The sequence below is a fragment of the Quercus suber genome, unplaced genomic scaffold (genome assembly GCF_002906115.3).
Source record: "Quercus suber isolate HL8 unplaced genomic scaffold, Cork oak 2.0 scaffold_159, whole genome shotgun sequence".
Classification (NCBI taxonomy): domain Eukaryota; kingdom Viridiplantae; phylum Streptophyta; class Magnoliopsida; order Fagales; family Fagaceae; genus Quercus; species Quercus suber.
This window is the reverse complement of record NW_027069620.1, coordinates 372873-394830: the sequence shown is the minus strand read 5'-3', so window position 1 is coordinate 394830 and position 21958 is coordinate 372873. Positions and strand designations below refer to the sequence as shown.

Below are 21958 nucleotides of genomic sequence, written 5' to 3'. Positions count from 1 at the left end.
TGAACTTCAATTCTTTCATAGTGAATTCAGGTTAGCCTTGAGGATCGGTGGGTCAAATCCTCCCCAGGTTTTTACCGTGTGGTTTCCTGGGTGATCATATCTTGTGTTATTTATTTTCCGCTGCTTTATATTCTTGATATGANGGGGTTATTCTAGTAATTTTTAAGTTTTGGGGTATTTTGGTAATTTTTGAAGATTTTAGAGTACTTTGGTCATTTTCACTTTAAGGGCATTTTGGTAATTTTGATTATTGGGTAATTGAGTGGGTTGGGTTTACCCATAATAATTAGGTTGGGTTAGGTTTGGGTTAGAAGCAATTAATTAAATGGGTTTCAATAGGTAAATAGGTTTTATATATCTAACTCAATTATGTCTACCTCAACCCACCCATTTGACACCCCTAAGTAGATTTGGATCTGTTGAAATGGTGAAACGCGTACACTTTGGATACATGTCACCATTTAACTGGATTTAATGTAACAGATACACTAAACCTAAACCAAATCCCTACATTATATACCACATAAAGATAAAGAGCCAGTATTTTAAAGATTTGACTTACAAAAAATTTAAAATATATATATATATATTTGACAAAATTATTAAATTTATAACGCAATTTTTCGACCATTCAAGTATTCAACCATGCGCACTATACCTACTATGGGCAGCCATGCATGTCAAATGGGTACTCTTAAAAGGCAAGAATCTTGCAACGGAAAAGGTACCCACAGGCCCTCACCAACATCCAAAATTCTTCCATACAATTTTCATGACCTCTCAGCATCAAATCATATTCTTATCCATCGGTATCACATGCCTTATAATAAGGTGACGTCATTTACATGGATAGCACTAACGCTATTTATTAAGCATTATTATTATTATTATTATTATTATTATTATCATCATCATCATCATCATCATATATATATATATATATATCCGAAGTCTTTGCTGACATCACAATTTTCCAATCAGTATTATTTAAAAAAAAAAACAAAAATTCTGATTTTTTTTCCCACTAAAACCCAATAATACATAAAAACCCAATAAAAAAAAAATATATATATATATATATTCTCCTCTCTCAAATCCGATTCTTTGCCCATCTTCACTATCAATTTTCTCTCCACAACCCAGAACCACCACTAGTCTTTACCTCTCACCTTTCTTTGAATCTAACAACAATAAAGAAGCAGCTTAATCTAAACTGGGGTTGTTGACATCGCCACCGTTGAAGGCAAAAGTGGCGTCCATGATTGCCTTCTAGCCCGTCCATTAGTCCGACCCAGCTGACTGAGTCATCCTTCAGAAAACCCAATCGTTGCTTGTGGTGTGCTTCTTTTCCCCTTTCTCTTTCATCTTAATTGATTTTTTGTTTTTTTGCGGAGTTTCTACGTCTTCTTCTTCCTTTGTTGTCAGAGTTATACCAAAGAAGAATCATTAAAATTCTGGTATTGAATTTTTTTTAATGCAATTTTTATTGGATTTTTATTTTCCTAGGATTCTTTAATTTGGTTTTGATTCTGGGTTTGGTTTGGTTTGATGTATGGTATTTTTTTGTTGTATTTATCTTACATTGGTTTTCCCTTTCTATAATTTATTATATGGGCATTATAAACGTAAGTTAGTTTTGTACATTAAGAAACAGTAAACAAGTTTAATAGGTAATATAATCTTTCGGGTTTTTCTATGCTAGACTGCGAAATGTTATGTTAGGGTTGCTGCTATTTTGCATTTTGTGGTGATTTTATTTCTGTTTTGAAGGTTTGGGTTGGTTAGTATGGTTATTCAAGATTGCTGAACATGTGTGCCTCATTTTAATTTTTTAATTAATTTATTTTTTTTTTGAATACCACACCCAAAAAAAATAAAATAAAATAAAAAAAACCAATGATCTGTTTAAACCAATAAAATTTAAGAGTACTACACCATATTTTTAGTGGGGTGATTGATTGTACTAAAGTTTGTTTATTCCTCTATTTAATAAACCAAATTTCATTCGATAGTTGGAGTTAAATTCAGTTTCAATTGTTAATTTGTAATATACACATCTATATCACTGTTTGATATCATTTTCATCATTTAATGGATTGTCTACAATGTGCTTTATTATGGTTGTCGATAATACTCACATTGCTCCATTTCAAAAGAAAATCTATTGAAGCAACCAAGATTTAGAAGATTGGTCACTACAAGTCTTGAAGGATGGGCTTTCAAGTTAGTCAAAGGTGAAGGTGATTCTCCAGATTGTTTGTTCCGTTTCACTCCATTTTTACCTCCGTATTGTTCAGTTTATTTTCTGCAAAAACAGTACAGAAGCTATGTGTATTATTTGTTGATATATAATTTCAAATCTTAATTACTTAAATTTGAGCTTAATTTAAAAATCAAACTCCAATTCTTCCCTTTTTTTTTTCTTCTGTTCCAATTCTTCACATGATAAGGTTGGGGTAGCCAAACATTTGTGGAGAAAAATCTTGGTAGATTCTAATTGTCTTTCGCAGAATTCGATGTTAGAGTTATATGAATACCATGCGAGCGACATGATATCTTTGAAGAAAAAAAAACCCGACTCTTTTCTGGTTCAATTTCTTTTGCTCCCATTCACTTTGAAATTTTGATTCCACTGAACATGTCGAGCATTCTACCTCCTAGGTTGCCCTCAACTCCCTCTCCAACCATAGTCCTCTCCTCTCACTCCTTAAAGTTTGGTTGGTGTTTCAGTAAGGCCTCACTCCTCTCACTCCTTAAAGTTTGATTTTCAGGATTGACTTGAAGAATTTGGATTCTTCTAATGTTTGACTATTTTTAATGTATGAAAATTTTTCATTTTGATCTTTTTCAAATTTCAATTTTCTTTGATTGATATGGATTGCAGTGATTCCTCTTGGTGGATTTCTATATCATCCACACAGAGGTTCTACACTCATTGTTGTTTTTGATATTATGTGCGTGCAATTATCTTGACTCATTGTGTATGATAATTTCAGTGTATTCTGATATATATTATGTTTTACAGGTTTTTTGACTGTCACATACATGTTACAGGTACACTTTGTCACAAAGCTATTCAATTACTTGATTATTATCAGGTTTAATTGTAAAGAAATTAAAATTGGGTTTTTTGGATTTTAGGGGGGCATTACTCATCAAGATTCTGCAGGCCATAAGGATACAATTGGACCCTATGATGTGCAGGTAAAGACATATTTTGAGTATGTTGGAAAAATTTGTTGTGCTTTAAGGTCTTTTATGAGAAACAAAGATGGATTTTTTTTTTTTTTTGGTTTGATTTGTATTGAATTTCCTCTTTTTACAACCTGATTAAATATTTGGGTTTGTTTTAATTTCACTATTAATAAAATATTTGGATTTGTTTTAGTTTCACTATTAATGTTTTGGGATATCACATAAAGTTCAATTTTGTTGTTTTTTCTTTGTTTTGACATGTTTTAATTGATATAGAAAAAAAAAAAAAAAAAAAAAGAAGAGATTGTTGGCCAATAAATTGGGGCATTGCAAAGCCAATAATCACTTTGATTGGTAATCTGGTGCTTTCTTTGTTTACTGCATAATTTATATTTTTTTAGAATTTGTTATTCTTATTCCATTGATATTGTGAGCTATAGATGGTTCTCTTAAAAAAGAACCACTACAGGCATGAGAATTACAAATTTCATAATGATTTATGCATTGGTTAGAGATAATAAGCGCTCAGGTATAATATTTCCATCATTTGTGAACAAATCCTTGGAAGTTAAGAGTTCAGTACCATTGACATCTACAGTCTTTAAATGCTTTAGATATTTAAGCATGCGCAACTAAAGACAAATTAGCTGTGTAGTAGGGGAATTGTACATATTATTAATTACTCTAAGTCACTTTTACCCAGATCAACAAAACTTTGAGTTGAACAGCTGACTAAATTCAAATACAAGAATCATGAGTGGAAGCTATTATGACCTTCACAAATCTGTTAAGAAAATTATTGGACTAGCCTTGGCCCTAATGTAGCATAAAATGCTACAGTAAATGCTATTAACCCAGTCAGTTATGACCAAATGAAACAGTTAACATCATAGCATTATGTCTTTTAAGTTGAAATTATTTTGTATTTCAAAGTTGTTTCTATGTTAAACTACTTCCAAAATGTCCTGATTCTCTATACTTATGCATTTCAACTGTATGCTGGAAGAATTGTGGTTGGATTTGTATCTAATTAAGATAAATTGGTTCTTTTCTTTTGTCTTTTCTTTGAATTTTTCTGATTTTTTTTCTTTCATCTTCCCCTTTTAAAATCAGAATAAAACTAATATGATCTATGGCACTCTCTCATGAACAATAACATTTAATTGTTTGCAAAGACTTGAGCAACTGAAATTATTACCTTTTTTTATTTCAAAATGGTAGCAACAGTCACCCTCACCTTGCTTCATTTATAGTTAGGACATTTTGGGCCTACAAATGAGTATGAATTGGATGCCTCCTCTGCTTGATCACTTTAGAAGTCTAAGATGTTTAATTTTCTCTATCCAACTTCACTGCTAACTCTTTTGTTTTTTGTTTTTATTTTTATAATAGTTATCTTCAAATTAATCTGACACTTGGTATCTTTTCTTTTCATCCATGATTCCTTAATGTGATATCTTATAATTGGAACTGTTTTTGGCTTTAAGATAGCAGAAAATTTTAAGATTCAAATAATAGAAAAATTGCCAAATCATTTTTCTCAAACTTTGTATAATATGTTTATAATACTTCAATTTCATATTAATCTGATAAGATTTTTTAATGTTCCTGCTGCCGGTGTCTTAGCTTATGTATTATGTCTTTATATTAACTAATTATATGCATTTCTATTTGTCTCTATTTAATCATTAGTTTGATAGGCTTTTTTAACCATTAGTTTGATAGTTATATCCAATAGTGGGTTTATGCACAGAGTTTCTGACCATGGAGTGGGACTCTCCAGCTTAAAGATTGCTTTTTTGGAACAGGAATAGAGAAACTCTTTCTATATTGCCTCTTTTAAGGATTGTGATTGTGCCAATAAATTCTTTTTCTACTAGACTCTTATTTGTCTTTCCAGAACTGGGTGGTTCAGTGCTAACATTGTTCCTTTACCAATGAAGATAAACACTACACCCCCTCCTATGCATGTAAAGCAATATTTTTGTGGCTGAACCAAGTATATGAGAAGATAAAATCATGAAATTCATTGTTCAAAATGTTCCACCTATATCATACATTATTTTTTTTAAATTCACCATCTCCAATGTGCAATTTCTTGGGGTTTGTAACATCCTTTGAAAGTCTCTCTGTCTAGAACAACATTGAACTCATTTGACTAAGGCAAATAAAATTCAAGTTGACGTTTTTTCTTTTCATGTTTCCCTCATTAGACGCATCTATTAGGCCTTTTTAGTTGCCCATGAATTGGAATCATTCATATTTTGTATAATACTACTTTCACAAATCCAACATCTTGGATGATGCTTTAGAATTTGAAGTTGTCATTGTAGTGGATAGAATGACTCATTTGTACAAAGTTATGAAATGTTACTCCTTCAATTGTTCATTGAAGTAAGTTGTCTAAGCCTTTTATTCTAAAATTAGTAGTACATTTAGCATTTTCTTTATTTTCGTACGCTTTCGTGCTTTGATTGGAAAGTTGTGCTAATGAAGTTCCTTATCAGTTTCTATTGTATTTGGTCTATGTTTGTTTTTTAATATATTTTGCTAATAATGTTTTAAATTTTTTGTCACATCGTTTGTAGTCATATTTGATTTTCTTTAGTTGTGAAAAGTTTTTGAATTAAAAGTTTCTAGCATGTGCTGGATAGAATTCATGATAAATGTAATGTTTAATGAAAGTCACGTATAGGTTCTTGCATTGATGTCCAATATTTTCAAAACATATTGGATCATCATCCCTAAGCCATTCATATTGCTTGCTTTTCGATTCATTATGATTATTCTTTCTTTTTCTTTTTTTGGAAATAAATGGTATCTTTCATAATTGCTTTATCTCCTGAGTATAAGCAGTTCATGAATTTATGTAAAGTATTCTTCCCATTGTTTCAAATGAGTGGTAAAGGGAGGGAAGTGCATACTAATTGCAAGCCTCCATTAACAGTAGAAAATACATATTGATTCCTTTTATTTCCTTCTAAATGAATTATTTTTTAGGTATGAATTCTCTTATTTTGCAGATAATATTTTCAAGTGGAGATTAGGAGTTGTACACTGGATATTTGTTTTGCCTTTGTGTATAAAGACCTTGGGAATTTCAAAATATTTATGTGAAAGCTATTTTGGTAGTTGTTGTATCTTTATTTACTTATGCTTGAATTTAACAGTTGTTTTTAAAGTTTTCGAGAGAGGGAGTGTTTACAACTTATTTGAATGAATTTATTTATAAAATTATCTCTAAAAATAGTTAAATCATTAAATTATTATCCCTAAAGTTTGTTATGAGTTTCTTCCTTTATATTGTGCTCATGTAGATATGAGTATCATCCACTCTTCTAGATTACAAAGTATAAGGAATATATTTTTTAAATAAGTCAAAAGATGAATAAACAAAATATATTAAATGGAATATTTGCCTAAGCATTATTTATTACATAATTTTTGTTCATCTAGATATTTTGCAATAATTGATATACAATTGTTTAGTTTCCTTTAATGTTTGATTACATTTCAAATAAAATTATACTTACATAGTATGTTTTGAGTCATACTAAGTAGAGGTGAATTCTTATTTGTTTCAAGTGATTATTTCTCTAAGCAAAGTAAATATGTATGTTTTTTAAAAACTATCACGTGCGATGCACGGGTTAGTAACCAGTTATTATTATTATTATTCACAACTTGACATATTATATTAAGTGTGATTTAGTATTATGCTTTATTCACGACTTGACATATTAGTTGGGGTGAAATTGGATTTATCTCTAAACTTACTAATTCACATCAAATCAATTCGTGTCTACTGTCTAGTGTTCAAATTTCAAAGCTTTGGGGTCTTTGTTTTTAATTTTTCAAAGCTCTGGGATGACAGTTCAATAGTAGTATATATGTATGGTGTTTCATATATGTGGTTCGAACCTTATATCCATTCCTCCCTCCCTCACTCTCTTACTACATGCTTATCTTAAAAAAAATGACAATATAAATTCAAAAATTAAAAGATTATGTATTAAAAGAAATTGGCTGAAATGTTAAACTTATTATTTAAGTTTCACCATAATTCATTTTAGTCCTTTAAATTTCAAGTTTATTTAATTAAGAGCTCTTCATCAACTTCCGTTTAATGTTGCGGTTTGTCTAAAATTTTAATTTTAATTAAAAAAATCCAATTAATGAATGAAAAAAAAAAATCCAATTTTTTTTTTTCAAAAAATTTTAACGAGAAGTTAATGAAAATGACTTAATTAAATAAACTTGAAACTTGGAATATTAGAATGAACAAAAGTAAAATTAGAGGATTGTAATGAATTTTAAAAAAAATTAGAGTGTTTTGCATTTTAGCTAAATAAATTCAAAACTTGAAGAGTCAGAGTTTTATACGGTACTATCACTTCTTTATACTTTAAACGAAAATGTTTAGAATTTAGTCATTTTTAACAGAAAATAAATTTTTAGAATTTAAATTCATCATCTTCTATTGTAACCATCCAACTACCTAAATTAGAAGAGCTTACCTTTTTCTCAAAAAAAAAAAAAAAAAAAATCCTATAACCTTATCTAAAATTATTTTTTATTAAAAAAATAAAAGAAAACTTAAACAACATCATCATTCGTCACAGGCCACGTGGGGCCAGACATCACCACATGAACTGTAAACAAAGAACTGTTTTTCTTTCCACTTGAACCTAGACAGTGGAGACTTGAGAACAGAAGTAAAGAACCCACCTACCCTACCCAACCTTTCTCGCATTTTTTGATCATTCCTCTTCTCAACAGCGTCTGACTTAAACTGGAATTTATTTTCTAAATAACAATAAAAATTAAAAAATTTAGTTAGTTGTCAGGTTCGTAAAGAATGTTGAAAACTACCATCTCGAGTGTCTAAAACTTGAGTTCCAAGATAAAAATCGAGACTTAAAGTCTCGATTTGTAAGCGGATGAGTATGATGTGAAAAAAATCCACATGAAAATCGAGTTTTAAAGACTCGAGTTCAGAAATCGCCGCTATAGGGCTTAAAAAATTTAGAATAAAAACGCCGCTATAGGGCTTTAAAACGTCACTATAGGGCTTAAAAACGCCACTATAGGGCTCCCTGAACCTAGTATTGATCACTAATGAAAAAATTTTGCAGGAAAACGCCACTAAAGACCTTTAAAACGTCACTATAGGACTTAAAAACGCCACTATAGGGGCGATTAAACTAAAATTTTTTTTGCATGGAACTCGAGTTTCTAAAACTTGAGATCTATGTGGCATTTTCAGTCCAAAAATACTTGCAAAGCGAGTCTTTGGGATTCGAGTTTTAATATGGATCTCGAGTTTCTAAAACTCGAGATGCTATTTTTCTTAAATCTTCAAAATGTTGTCTAACTTACTACATTCTTGCCGCGCACACAGCTAATCTGCTCATTCCCCCCTTAAACTCAAACACAAACACAAAACCCTAAACCCCACCCTGGTGGATTATACAACTTCAGATCTATCTCTAGGATTCGGTAGCAAATATATCAACCGTGATGGCAGCATATATATATATATATATATAGATCAAGGGAGCTAGGAGAGAGGTGTGGTTTTAAAAAAAATTAACAAAACAAAAACAAAAAATATTCTTTGAACAAAGAATGACACACTATTACACAAAGTATAAGAGAGAGAGAGAGAGATATGGAATGCATACCTTATCATCAATATTATTCTCAGAATTATTATTATGTGGTGGTGTTTGCCTGTTGTCGTTACTACTCGACTCTGAAGAAGGAGGCATCTCAGGTTGAATCATAAAGCCACCAGATTGTAGATTAGCTCAGACATCGAGACCCTCCCACTGGTGCGTGCATAGCCGTACTTTGAGATCTCACTTCACTTCTTTCTTAATTTCCTCCCTTGTTTTTTAGCATCACAATATATGATCCAAGTTTTCAACGCATATTGGTGAACTTATTGTGAAATTTTGAGCTTGAGAAGGTTACAACAATGGCGTATTTGTATTTGTGTAAAAAATGAGAGAGAGAGAGAGAGAATTGAGAGTAGTAAAAACTGAATTTTATTTCAAGCTCAATAATAATACAATACCCTGAGATTCTATTTATAGTGAAGAGTAATTCTATAGTACCCCCCCAAAAAAAGGGGGGGTACGGTACCCACTAGTAGGTAACTTGCTACACCAGGTTACTTTTTTCTCACATTTGACGGTTCCATTCTCACATTATGCAGTTTCAATATCACATGTGACAGTTCTCTTCTCACATTTGGTGTTTCCTTTACTTTTTTCTCACATTTGACAGTTCCATTTTCACATTGTGCAGTTCCAATATCACATGTGACAGTTCTTTTCTCACATTTGATAGTTCTTTTACTTTTTTTTCTCACATCTGTCGGTTTCATCCTCACATTGTGCGGTTCCAACATCACATATGACAGTTCTTTTCTCACATTGGGTGGTTTTCTTACTTTTTTTCTCACACTTGATGGTTCCATCCTCATATTGTGCAGTTCCAACATCACATATGACAGTTCTTTTCTCACATTTAACGGATCCCTTACTTTTTTTCTCACATTTGACAGTTTCATCCTCACATTATGCAGTTCCAACATCAAATGTGACAGTTTTTTTCTTACATTTGGTGGTTCCCTTACTTTTTTTTTCCCTCACATTTGACAGTTTCATCCTCACATTATGTGGTTCCAACATCACATATGACAGTTCTTTTGTCACATTGGGTGGTTCCCTTATCTTTTTCTCACACTTGACAGTTCCATTATCACATTGTGCAGTTCCAACATCACATATGACAGTTTTTTTGTCACATTGGGTGGTTCCCTTACTTTTTTCTCACACTTGACGGTTCCATCCTCACATTATGCAGTTCCAACATCACATGTGACAATTATTTTCTCACATTTGGTGGTTCTTTTACTTTTTTTTCTCACATTTGACGGTTCCATCCTCACATTGTGCAATTCCAACATCACATGTGACAATTCTTTTCTCACATTTGACGGTTTCATCCTCACATTATGCAGTTCCAACATCACATGTGACAATTTTTCTCACATTTGGTGGTTCTCTTACTTGTTTTTCTCACATCTGACGGTTCCATCCTTATATTGTGCGGTTCCAATATCACATATGACAGTTCTTTTCTCACATTGGATGGTTCTCTTACTTTTTTTCTCACACTTGACGGTTCCATTCTCAAATTGTGTAGTTCCAACATTACATGTGACAATTCTTTTCTCACATTTGACAGATTCCTTACTTTTTTCTTACATTTGACAGTTCCATCTGCACATTGTGCAGTTTTAACATCATATGTGACAGTTATTTTCTCACATTTGGTGGTTCCCTTACTTTTTTTTCCTCACATTTGACGGTTTCATCCTCACATTGTGCGATTCCAACATCACATATGACAGTTCTTCTGTCACATTGGGTGATTCCCTTACATTTTTCTCACACTTGACGGTTCCATTCTCACATTGTGCGATTTTAATATCACATATGATAGTTCTTTTGTCACTTTAGGTGGTTCCCTTATTTTTTTCTCATACTTGACTGTTCCATCCTCACATTGTGCAGTTAAGAGTGTCAAATGAGTGGGTTTGGGTGGACATAATTGAGTTAGGTATATAAAACTCATTTACCTATTAAAACTCATTTAACTAATTGTTTTTAACCCAAACTCAACCCAACCCAATTATTATGGATAAACCCTAACCCACCCAATTACCCAATTATCAAAATTACCAAAATGTCCTTTAAGTGTAAATGACCAAAGTACTCTAAAATCTTCAAAAATGACCAAAATACCCCTAGAATCCAGAAAAATGACTAAAATATCCCCAAAACCTAAAAATGAGCAAAATACCCTTGAAATCCAAAAAATGAACAAAATACCCCCAAAGCCCAAAAAATGACCAAAATACCCTCGAAACCTAAAAATGATCAAAATACCCCCGAAATGTAAAAAATGACCAAAATACCCCTGAAACAAAAAAAAATAACCAAAATACCCCTAAAACCTATAAATTACCAAAATAATATCGAAACCTACGAAATGACCAAAATACCCCTGGAACCCAAAAAATGACCAAAATACTCTTGAAACCTAAAAATGACCAAAATACTTCCAAAACACAAAAAAAAAAAAAAAAGAAAAAAAAAGGACCAAAATACCACTGAAACCCAAAAAAATACCAAAATACCCCGAGACCTAAAAATGACCAAAATACCCCTTAAACCCAAAAAATGTCAAAAATACCTCCAAAACCTAAAAAATTACTAAAATACCTCTGAAACCTAAAAAAATTGCCAAAATAACCACGAAACCTAAAAATGACCAAAATAGCCCTTAAACCTAAAAATGACCAAAATACCCCCTAAACCTAAAAAATGATCAATATACCTTCAAAACCTAAAAATTAACTGAAATACCCCCAGAAACCTAAAAATGACCAAAATACACCTGAAACCTAAATACAACCAAAATAACCCCTAAACGTTAAAATGACCAAAATATTCTCGAAACTTATAAAATGACCAAAATACCTCGAAACCTATAAAATGACAAAAAAGCCCCTTAAACTTGTAAGTCGATAAAAATACTCCCTAAACCTAAAAAATTACCAAAATCCCCCGTAAAACTAAAAAATTACCAAAATACTCCGTAAACATAAAAAAATGACCAAAATACCCCCTAAACTTAAAAAATGATTAAGATACCCCAAACTCCTATTTTGGTAATTTTAGAGGCTTTAGGTGTATTTTGTTCATCTTACGGGATTAGTTGTATGTTGGTCATTTTAGATATTTTTAGGGGTATTTTTGTCGTTTTATAGGTTTAGAGGTATTTTGGTCGTTTTAGAAGTTTCAGGGTATTTTTGATAATTTTAGAAGTTTCACGTTGTTTGTCGCCATTTTAGAGGTTTTGGGTTTATTTGGGTCATTTCAAAGGTTTATGGGTGTTTTCATCACTTTAGAGGTTTGAGGGTATTTTGGTCATTTTTAGGTTTCAAGGGTATGTTGGTCACTTTTTAGGTTTAGGGGGTATTTTGGTCATTTTTAGGTTTCGGGATTATTTTTGTCAATTTTTAGACTTCAGTGTGATTTTGGTCATTTTTAGGTTCCAGGATTATTTTGGTTATTTTTAGGTTTCTAAGTTATTTTGATCATTTTTAGGTTTTAGGGTTATTTTGGCCATTTTTTAGATTTTGGGGGTATTTTAGTCATTTTCTAGGTTTCGGGGGTATTTTGGTTATTTTTTAGGCTTTAGGGTTATTTTGGCCATTTTTTAGGTTTCAGAGGTATTTTGGTAACCTTGTGTGCTCTCTAATTGTTCTTATGCAACATCTACAACTAAATCATAGTTGTGGGTTTATTGTGGTGTCTAAGGTTGGAAATAGGGTGACTATACAATTAGCAAGTTATGCAAAAAATCCAATACAAAGATTGTTGACAATTTTAAAATTTTTAGTAAACACTTGAATGAAGCTACAATTCCAGTATGAAATAGTCATCAATCAAGGCTACTACACCAGGTTTTATATTTTTTAGACATATTCATTAGATCCACGTGTGCGGAAGTGTTAAATGACTGTATCCGACACGAGTATAACTACTCCAATTAAAGTGTCTATGCAGTTTTGTTTCATAAAATTATTATTATATTTAGACCCATCAAAAGCAAAATAAACATCCCAAAAAATTTCCATAATAACAAAAATTACCAATAGAAAAGCTAAAAACAATTAAGCACAATTGACCGATTTTACCAAAAACGAACAACCCAGTCATTTTAAAAAAAATTATCCAAATAATTTTGTCATTGAGAGTTTAGCATATCGACCACAATAATAAGTATGAGCCTCATTTGAGTCATCATAGCCTCCACTAGCTAAGTCTGAGAGAGCCCTAATAACAATGAAATGTTTTTGTTGTTAAAGACTTATCGGTGCCACAAAACGCTCTCTCTCTCTCTCTCTCTCTCTCTCTCTCTCTCTCTCTTTGGGTTTCGCAAAATTTATACAAACTTGTCATTCTAAAGCTATTTGGTATTTGTTCCTATAAAATATTGGAACGTGTAATTTGAACATAATTATAAAAGGTCAATTTTCATCTCTATACTTTGTTCTAATCAACATGGTGGCAAGTTGGTATATTTTTTGCCAAGCAACTCTGGTTCAAATCCTTCACGCCTGCAATTTTATTTTCGGTCCATAAGTTGAAAAGCCCACAAGATCCTACGCTCAAGAAACCGATTTTCCTCTCTTTCTTTGCCCTTTTGTTCGAAGTCTCCATCGTTTCTCGTTGCTAAAAATCTCAGTACGACTCATCCTTATTCTTTAGTTTTCCATATGGGGGTTTTTGCTTATTGGCTTTTGTATTGCTGAATTGTTATTAATCTTGTTTTGTTTTGGTTTTCCTTTTGGTTTCCCTGGGCCAGGGACAGACAGAGGTGGAGCCCAAGCCCCTCTAGCCCAATTTTTTTTTTTTTTAAGTATGTTAATTTTCCAAAAAAAAAAAAAAAGACTTGGGTCCCCTTTACAAAAAGCTTGGGCCCCCTCTGAAATTGTAACCCAACCGGCTAGCCCACATGTAAAAAAAAAATTTAAGTAGGTTAATTTTCAAAAAAAAAAAAAAAAAAGACTTGAGCCCCCTCTGAAATTGTAACCCAGCCGGCCAGCTCACATGTAAAAAAAAAAAAAAATTAAGTAGGTTAATTTTCAAAAAAAAAAAAAAAAAAAAGACTTGGGCCCCTAACCCAGCCGGCCAGCCCACATGTAAAAAAAAAAAAAAAAAAAAAAAATTCAAGTAGGTTAATTTTCAAAAAAAAAAAAAAAAAAAAAGACTTGGGCCCCTCTGAAATTGTAACCCAGCCGGCCAGCCCACATGTAAAAAAAAAAAAAAAAAAAAAATTCAAGTAGGTTAATTTTCAAAAAAAAAAAAAAGAAAAAAGACTTGGGCCCCTCTGAAATTGTAACCCAGCCGGCCAGCCCACATGTAAAAAAAAAAAAAAAAAAAAAAAAAAAAAAAAAAAAAAAGGCTTTAGTCCAAAAATGTAAACCCAGCGTTTCAAAAAAAAAAAAAAAAAAATGTAAACCCGGCAGTCCGAACCGAAGACTCCAATCTCCGAAGTCCAAACGGAAAAACAAAAGAAAAAAAAGAAAAGAAAACCTAAGGCTAAGGCAAGACAGAGAGAGTGAGAGGCTTTTCAAAAAAAAAAAAAAAGACAGTGAGAGGCTATTTTGTATGTTATTTGGATTTTTAAGTTGTTCTCTGATTTGTTGTTTAATGAGAAATTTCTTGTCCGAGCTAAGATTGTTGGACATTGCATTATTGGACGTTGTGATGGGTGTTGCGGAGAACATGTTTCAAGTTCGTTAAAATTCACAATATTTTGCTATTTCAAGGATCTCATTACTAGGTTGGGCACTGATTTAAATTGTACAAAAAACAAACTATCTTTGGCTTTTTCTTTCTTTCGATGAATGCTCTGAGAAAAGTAACGTGTCTTATGGATATAACTTCGTGCAGATGCACTTGTTAGTTTATTAATAAGTTTTGTAAATATGCTTTAGAATTTTTTGTGCTTACTTCTTTTTGAAAGCTGTTGTGATCGCTACTCTCTTGAAAGTTTTGGAGTTGTGTATAAAACTGTTCTAAGTTTTCAGGTCCCAATCTGAATGGATTGTTCGGAAGGCAGTCTGGTACAACTTCAGGTACTCCTATTCAGCTGCTAACAAGAACATGGCTGTGAATTGGGAGGAAAAGACATTGTATGATTACTTGCTGAACCCCAAAAAGGTATGAATCAACTCAATATAAAAGACACTGCCATAATGTTAGAAAATGCAACGATCACCTTGCATGTGTGTGTATGCAATAGAGAGAGTAATATGAAGATAGTTTATCTTACTTTGGGAATATCGCCTTGCATGTTTTAGAGAGCGGTTTTTCATTGGTGCAAGTATATGCATTTGTGTGTGATAAATTCTTTTGGTGTTAGTACATTGAAGTGTTTTGTTGCAACTTTAATAAACCAAACATGGCCTAATTCTTTTGTTTTTTGTTTTTGTTTGTGCAGTACATTCCTGGGACTAAGATGGTATTCCCCGGGCTGAAGAAGCCACAGGAACGGGCTGACCTCATTTCATATTTGAAGCAAACTACTGCATCCTAAATACTCCCAGACTTTTAGTTCCCCAATTCCATTTTGCAGTTGTTGGAGATTCACAGGGTGCGAATAAAAGCACTACTTTTTACCAATAAATTAGACCATTTAGGTCTGCAATGCTCTTTTGTTTGTTGAGCTTTGCCTAGTCATTGCGTCCCAAGGAAGAGGTAGCTGTAATTGGCAAACGTAACATTCATTTCAGTTAGCTTTTCATGAATATTTCCCGAATACACTGTTGGGCATGATAAATTTATTTTGATTCTTGATAATGTTCGTCTGTGCTTAAGGATTAAGTTTCTGATGTCATTTCCCTTGAACTGAAAATGTTGGAACTGAAAGTGATGGAAAGAATGAACATGGGGTTGGGTGCTTCTTGGTATCATGCCCTTTTTCCAAAAGACCCTACGTTCTAGATGATGAAAACTTTGCCTTATATGTATATATTCGGCGAAGTGGGTGATATGGTTGGGGCGAGCAAAACTCGTTCTTGGGGAAATTTTTTTTATCTCTATTTGGATAGGTTTAGACAATTTTCTCTCTTTATGCTCTAAGTTAAATGGTTGTCAAATTAACTTATGGATAACCATAGACAAAATTTTATCAATAGTTTTTCTATGCTTTCTTCTGTCCATGATAACAAAGATGGTAGGAGGAAACAAAAACTTGAAATTGCAATGATTTCATAAGTTTAGAACTTTAAATGATCTAATTAAAAAATTGCAAACCAATCTGGATTTTTATATATAATTTATTGTAAAGAAAACAGCTGGAAATATTTACTAAAGCTTTGGCAAATCTCAGAAAATAAACAACCAACATTGTCTGCTTATCATTATTTCTGACTCTCCATTAACTACCTCTGCCCCAAGAAAACACCCCCTCCCCCTAACACCCACAAAGAAAAAGAAGCAATAACCGAGAAAAGGCCGAAGTCATGGAAAAGGTTGCTCATCGTGCAGGAGGTTGTCATCATTTGATTTTCCAACATCAGATTCAAGGTTGAGGCTGGAATGGCTGGCGAAGACCTGGTATCTGCAGAACATTTAAAAAGAAGATTAAGTGCTAAACTGAAGAATAACTTATAACTTAAAAGTTAAAACTGACAGATCATTGTTCATTGTCCTAATTTCCTGTGCCAGGTTAGACATCTAATTCGAAAGACAACCTAGATGACAAAATTGAATTGTAGAATACTATCTTCAAATCATGCACAATGCTGCACCAGCACACTATGTAATTTCTCGCCAAGTTTGTGCAAAAAAAGGGACTTGCATGGAAAAATACAAAGCACATGATGAGAAGTTGAAAACATTTCCTAGCAATGCCTAAATTAAGCCCCTCAACAAATAAGGTAAGTGTCTCACAAGAACCAAAAACTCTTTTTTTTTTTTCAATGATGAGGAAACCCTCAAGGTATGGGCCAGTGGGACACCCCTAGAAATGTCCAGTTATTTTGTTCCTTCCAAATAATCCACATGACACAGAGGGATTGCATTCCAAATATCACCATTTTTCTGCCTAGAAAACTGCCCCTTCCAATATGCCAACAAATCTACACCCTCTTTGGCATACCCCACTGCACCCCAAAGAGGCATAAAATGAAAGACTACGGATCTCTATCCACAAAACAATTTAAGAATAAGTAATCATAGACTCCCCAGCTTGCTTACACATACAACAACAATCCACTATGATAACATAAGCATGCCTGGCACAAGAACCAGGTTATGGATGAATTCCTTTTATACCAAAAAAAAAAAATGGAGATAATAAGTGAAAAAATATTCTCAAAAATTGACAACTGCTAATTTTACTCCCCACAAACTTGTTTTGAATCTAATTGTAGCTATAAACTAGTTGATGTTCACTACAATGCACTTGTTTTAGCCAAAGCATCAAACTATGCAAAACCTGCTAAATCATCAAAATCTATGCGGTATTCAACACCCCTAGGCCTTGGCTTAGTAGTAGCTTTTTCATCAAGTAGAGGAAAAAGCATTGAAATGATTTTTCAACTTTAAAAAAATTAAAATTTAAAATTTAAAATTTGAAAAAAAAAAAAACGTAATAAAATGAGATTTAACAGCTGATAGTGTAGTTTTAAAATAATATAAAAAATTAAATTTAAAAAAAAAGGCATCAACAAATATCCAAATAAGCAGGGCCAAGGAATGAGAAAGTTGAGCAAGGAATCAAACAGAGGTGGCATCAATAACAAATTCATCCTATTTTTGTTTGATCTTCTTGAATTGGCTTAGAGAATGACTCCCATGTACTCCCTCTTTCAATAATGTAAGTTTTAGTTGCCAAATGCACTTATTTAAAAGAAAAGAATTGATGCAGAACAGAGGGCTTTGATATTAAAATTTATAAAAGATAGAAGAATTCTCAAGGGGAATGTCTATTGGGATATTTTTTTTAACACAAAAATACAACAAAAATTATAGAACGTAGGAGTCACGTTCTAATTCTAGCCCAACCGAGATTTCTTTGCCAAAGCATTGGCAACCTTATTACAATTTCGTTTCACATGGCAGTAGTGATCTAGGCAATCAATTTGTAAAGATTAATTTGTCAAATATACAAGAACCGAAACTCAAACAAAACAATAATATCATAAACCCACAAAGTTTAGAGAAATAACATAAACCCATATCAGCATTAATCATATGTAAAGAGAGAACCCGAAGATTGTGGGTGGCGCCGTCGATTTAGAATGGAAGAGGAGAAGCGCCGCTGAGTCGTCTGGGAAGAGATGAAGCGCCGCTGAGTTGGGCGCCGACGAGTGGATTGGATGAGAAGAAGCGCCTCCGATTTGAGGTTGTGGGTGCGCCGGGCTCTGATTGTTTGTGGGTGCGCCAGGCTCTGACTGTTTGTGGGTTGCGCCGCAGATGTGGTATCAACGATTTGAGGGTTTTGTTTAGAGATTTGAGGGTTTTGTTTAGAGATGCAGACAGAGGTATCAACGATTTGAGGGTTTTGTTTAGAGATGCAGACAGAGGAATCAACGATTTGAGGGTCAGAGCAATAAGCAAAGGAAGAAGAGAGGTAGAGAAGCAAACGTGAGACAGGAATGAATGTTTTAGTTTTTTGTTTATATATAAAACCTGTTTAACCGGTAACCAAAAACCTTTAAAATTGCATCAATGGATAAGATCAAAACCATAAAAAATTAACGGCTTGGATATAGGTGGGTACCGTACCCCCCTTTTTTTGGGGGGTACGGTAGAATGACCCATGGAATCAAATAGAATGTATTTAAGTAAGAGAAAAGAATAAAATTAACTGAAATTAAGTACTTTTGATTGGATGTTTTAAAATAAAATAATGAAAATGAATAGAATGTAAGTAATCTTGTTTGGGAGCAGCATGAAGAAAATAGAATGGAATCATTTTATGACAATATTACTATTAGACCCCTATTTTAAAATAAAGAGTTGAATATATAGGGGTATTTTGAGAATTTTAGTAAAAAAATCATTAAATCTAATTTCATTCCCTCCTATTCCTCCCAATTTCGGGAGGAATGAAAATTTGAGATTTTAAGGGAACAGAGATTAGAGAGGAATGAGTGTTCCCTCCTACCTATTCCATTCTCTCCCACTTAAACTCCCAAATAAATGAATAAATTTTTTATTTTCTTCATTAAAACTCCAAAATAAGGGAGTATTCTAGTAATATTGTTTGTATTTTTTGAAAATATATGTGGGTAAAAAAAGTATATAAAAATATATATAATATTATTTAAAAACTGAAAACATGTATTTAAACTCCTATATCAAACAACCCCTTATTTTTATAAAATATAGTAAAACGGTTTACCTTTATTTTATAAAACATTTTACAAAAACATATATCGTCTCTCGACCACCTTTTGGTGTCTATGTTGTTGATCAAACAACTATTGCTGACCCTCTTGTCGCCGTAGCCCTAGTCTAGTGGTCAATGTCGGCGCTCAGTCACCTAACCCACTTGTCTAGTTACTAGAGTTGCCGTAGTTTGGTTGAGCGAGTTGTTAGTCCTAGCAATCTAGTCGCTAGACCTTCGGCATTGACAACTCCAATGATTGAGCCATAAGTTTTTATGATTTGTGCTTGAAACTTTTACATTGAGACTCACTTATAAGCTAGCTTTTTATTTTTTAAAACTTTTATACACAATTTTTAAAACCTCAAATAAACTGAATTAGCTGTATCACACCAAACACCTTAAAACATTTTATTGAAAATGTATTTTGAAAAATGTTTTACAGTGAAATAAACGGTCGTCTAAGCCGGTTTAGAGAACCGGTTGGTTGACCACCTTGTGCTTGATGGATATGACCCGGGTATTGCTGGTCAATAAATTGACTCTCAACGTAGGCCGTGATGGGCTCAATAGTAGGCCCTGTTCGTTATTTCTGAAGCTTGATGGGTTCGGGCCTTCGGTTATAAATAAAAGTTTGAACTACAAAAGGCGAGCACCGATTCCACAATCCGAAAATCTGAGGCGGTTCCTCTGTAACTGTACTGCACTATAAATCTAATCTCGCTTCCTCAAACTACATCAGACAGAACAGTCAGTCATGGGACACGGTACTTTCATGAAAATCCTAGTATAAAATTTGTTGTCTAAATAGAAATTAATGGGAAAAAAAAAAAGTTATTGATTTTTATTTTTAATTTTTGGTTTGAATTCATGATTCCAGGTGAAAAAGGCCGACCCAACAAAAAGCACAAATCTTCAGCCAAGGTTCGTCAAAAACCCACTATTACTTATGCAAATTTCTTTGATTTTTACACAGACCCACATGGGTGTTCTTAACTTTCTATAAGCTATATTACTCACAAAACCAAAGCACCATGTGCAGGAAGATCACAGGAGCATTGTTGAAGATGAAGATGCATATTATGGCGAAGAAGTCGACGATGATAACCGCGATGGTATGGTCATTGCTCTTTGTATAAACTATAATGATTTTTATTNACAGTTGTTGTCGAGACAAATTTTTCTTTTTTCTTTTTTTTCTTTTTTTTTTTATATATATATTTTTTATTGTTTCTCTTTTTTCTAATCTACAACACTACTCACATATAAGCTTCCATCCATTCTCTTCTTTTAGGCTATGTTTGGTTAGAAATGGAATAGGAAAGGTCGAAAAGAAATGAGAGAAAATATCATTTGTTGTTATCTGCCAAGGATAAAAAAAAATTTGGTGGGGATCACGCATTTTCTTGCTAAGCCCACCAAAATGCAATCTCTCCAAAATAAGTAAAAAACTCAAAATTGGACTAGTAATTTTGACAAAAATATCCCTCATTGCAATGTTCTTTTACTCACAAATTTTTTTTTTTTTTTTTTGTCTTTTCCTTCTTTGTTTTCTACTTTTCTTTACTGTCTTAATGAAATGCCCCCCATACACAATTTCTTAATAAAAATATAATTTATAATTTCTTAATCTAGTAGGGGCATGTGAGTAATTTAAACAAATTACATTTTCCGTTCTTCCACTTTTCTATCTCCCAATCAAACACAATCGAGAGAAATTAAAATTTCTTCTATCCTTTCTATTTTCCATTATCTCCCAGTTTTCTATTCTCCTACTTTTTTATCTTTCCAACCAAACGGACCCTTATCTTTAGGGTACGTAAAGAAAAAATAAAAGATAAAATGCAAAATAAATAGTGTCAGTCTAAATTTACAAACTTGTAAATTTACATAATTATATATTCATTGATGTGAATCATTTTTGTCTAGAAATGTATAAATTTTATACAATTTTTCTATTATACACTCATTGATGCAAGTGCTCTAACTTTTACGAACTTACATGTCCAATGACCCAAATCTGGCATTTTGGAAAGTACTCTGTTGAGTCTATTGTACAACATTTAGACAAGGGAAAGATGGTTAAAATGGACAAGGCAAACATGTCCAAAGACAACCCTTTTATAATTTATTTGGTGATTTGTATATCAATAAAAGGAAGCGGAGGCAGAGAATATGGAAAGGATTTGGGCACGATAGCTTAGGTCGATAATCATGTATGGGGCTTTTGATGAGGGAACCTCTATTGGATCGCGCCTTATATGACCTTGGCCGGGGTTTGATTATGACATATGAAAAAGTAATAAGGACTGAGATTTGATTAATACTTTAGCAAAAAAGAGATTTGATTAATACTATCGTAAAGGAAATTGAGTGGGGTTTGATTATGACATATGGGACAATAATGAAGGTAGGGGTTTGATTAATATGACATACGGGAAAGTAATAATAAGAACTAGGATTTTACTAATGATCTGTTTGGATTGAGGAGGAGGGAAGAGGAGTAGAGTACATTTGGTCCAAAATTAACTTATATTCAGCTGATTCTACTCTGCTCTTCCTTCCCCCCTCAATCCGAATAGGCCTTAAGAGAAATATGACATACAGGAAAATGGGGATTGATTATGACATACAAGAATTAAAGTACTAATAAGGATGATAAATGGGAAAGCATTAGGGCTCCTTTGTTAATAAGGGCTGGGGTTTGCTTATGATATATATATATAGGAAAGATGATAGCGTTTTGATCAGCATGAAATATTCTATGCTAAGGTAA

At 32.7% G+C, this 21958-nt stretch overlaps 4 long non-coding RNA genes across 5 annotated transcripts; 3 read left to right on the top strand and 1 right to left on the bottom strand.

Moving 5' to 3' along the window:
- The first annotated feature begins 1078 nt into the window (after positions 1-1078).
- LOC111994581 (uncharacterized) lies at positions 1079-6345 on the top strand. Of its 2 annotated transcripts, none has more exons than XR_002881100.2 (5): positions 1079-1336; positions 2157-2234; positions 3026-3054; positions 3142-3204; positions 6219-6345. It is a non-coding gene; the product is annotated as an uncharacterized LOC111994581 (long non-coding RNA). The 2 variants fall into 2 exon arrangements; XR_010630493.1 differs by having other exon boundaries at positions 2157-2240.
- Positions 6346-14181: 7836 nt separating this feature from the next.
- On the top strand, positions 14182-15644 carry LOC112007549 (uncharacterized). Its single transcript, XR_002882493.2, has 2 exons — positions 14182-15005; positions 15286-15644. It is a non-coding gene; the product is annotated as an uncharacterized LOC112007549 (long non-coding RNA).
- Positions 15645-16122: 478 nt separating this feature from the next.
- LOC136069255 (uncharacterized) lies at positions 16123-18464 on the bottom strand. The gene is made up of 2 exons (XR_010630484.1): positions 18060-18464; positions 16123-16407 (listed from the first exon to the last, which is right to left on the bottom strand). It is a non-coding gene; the product is annotated as an uncharacterized LOC136069255 (long non-coding RNA).
- A 1355-nt stretch (positions 18465-19819) lies between these two features.
- LOC136069254 (uncharacterized) lies at positions 19820-20300 on the top strand. The gene is made up of 3 exons (XR_010630483.1): positions 19820-19949; positions 20063-20106; positions 20225-20300. It is a non-coding gene; the product is annotated as an uncharacterized LOC136069254 (long non-coding RNA).
- The last annotated feature ends 1658 nt before the right edge of the window (positions 20301-21958 follow it).